This window comes from Lagopus leucura, unplaced genomic scaffold, assembly GCF_019238085.1.
Source record: "Lagopus leucura isolate 7727_CA_CO unplaced genomic scaffold, USGS_WTPT01 30642-0_obj-0_obj, whole genome shotgun sequence".
Classification (NCBI taxonomy): Eukaryota; Metazoa; Chordata; class Aves; order Galliformes; family Phasianidae; genus Lagopus; species Lagopus leucura.
In genome coordinates, this window is record NW_024968519.1 from 1 (window position 1) to 1,494 (window position 1,494).

General features: G+C 56.2%; 1 long non-coding RNA gene across 1 annotated transcript; it reads right to left on the reverse strand.

Moving 5' to 3' along the window:
* Positions 1-162: 162 nt before the first annotated feature.
* On the reverse strand, positions 163-1,463 carry LOC122193698. The gene is made up of 2 exons (XR_006182952.1): positions 1,195-1,463; positions 163-325 (listed from the first exon to the last, which is right to left on the reverse strand). It is a non-coding gene; the product is annotated as an uncharacterized LOC122193698 (long non-coding RNA).
* Between the last annotated feature and the right edge of the window lie 31 nt (positions 1,464-1,494).

Genomic DNA, 1,494 nt, shown 5'->3' on the forward strand with positions numbered 1-1,494 from the left:
CCCCATACCCACATGACCCCATACCCACATGACCCCATACCCACATGACCCCATAACCTCAATGACCCCATAACCAACCTGACCCCATACCCACATGACCCCATAACCTCAATGACCCCATAACCAACCTGACCCCATAACCCTCAATGACCCCATGGCCGATTTGGGGTTGGCACCTCCTTTATTGCACAGCTCAGTGGGGACAGCAATGGGGTTTGGGGTCACCCCAAGAAATATGGGGTGGGATTGGGGTCACCCTAAGAAATATGGGGTTGAGAGGTTTGGGGTCACCCCAAGAAGGAGGAGATGAGGATTTTGGGGTCACCTGAGGGGTTTTGGGGACATCCTAAGGGAGGCCATAATGGGATGGAGAGATTTGGGGTCACCCCAAGAAGAAATATGGGATGGGATTGGGGTCACCTCAATATATATGGGATGAGGAGTTTGGGGTCATCCTAAGAAGGATGGGATGAGGATTTTGGGGTCACCTGGGGGGTTTTGGGGCACCATAAGGGGGAGCAGAATGGGATGGAGAGATTTGGGGTCACCCCAAAGAGGAGAAGGATGGGATGGGGGCTTTTGGGGTCACCTGGGGGGCTTGGGGACATCTGAAGAGAGGCCATAATGGGATGGAGGGATTTGGGGTCACCCCAAGAAGAAATATGGGGTGGGATTGGGGTCACCCCAAGAAATATGGGATGGAGAGGTTTGGGGTCATCCTAAGAAGGATGGGATTTTGGGGTCACCTGGGGAGATTTGGGGGCATCCTAAGGGGCAGCAGAACAGGGTGGAGAGCTTTGGGGTCGTCCCAAGAAGAAAAATGGGATGAGGAGTTTGGGGTCATCCTAAAATGGGTGGGATGAGGATTTTGGGGTCACCTGGGGGGTTTTGGGGCATCCTAAGGAGGCCATAATGGGATGGAGAGATTTGGGGTCACCCCAAGAAGAAATATGGGATGGAATTGGGGTCACCTCAATATATATGGGATGAGGAGCTTGGGGTCATCCTATGAAGGATGGGATTTTGGGGTCACCTGGGGGGATTTGGGGCATCATAAGGGGGAGAAGAACAGGGTGCGGAGGTTTGGGGTCACCCCAAGAAGAAATATGGGATGGGATTGGGGTCACCCTAAGAAATATGGGGTGGAGATTTTGGGGTCACCCAAGAAGGAGGAGATGAGGATTTTGGGGTCACCTGGGGGCTTTGAGGACATCCTAAGGGGCAGCAGAACAGGGTGCAGAGGTTTGGGGGGTTTTTGGGGTCGCCCCGATCGGGATTTGGGGTCGCTTCACGTGGAGATGCTGTTCTCGACGTTGCTGGGGTCGAGGTAGGGGTAGGGCAGCGGCAGCGCGGCGTTGCGCTGCCGGATGCGCCGGGAGATGCGCTGCAGGCGGCGGCGGAACTGCAGCATCAGGCGGCGCGGGGCGGCCTCTGTGAAGTGCTGCTCCGGGTAACAGCCCAGCGGGCGCTGGGGGGGGAAAGGGGTCACGGGGG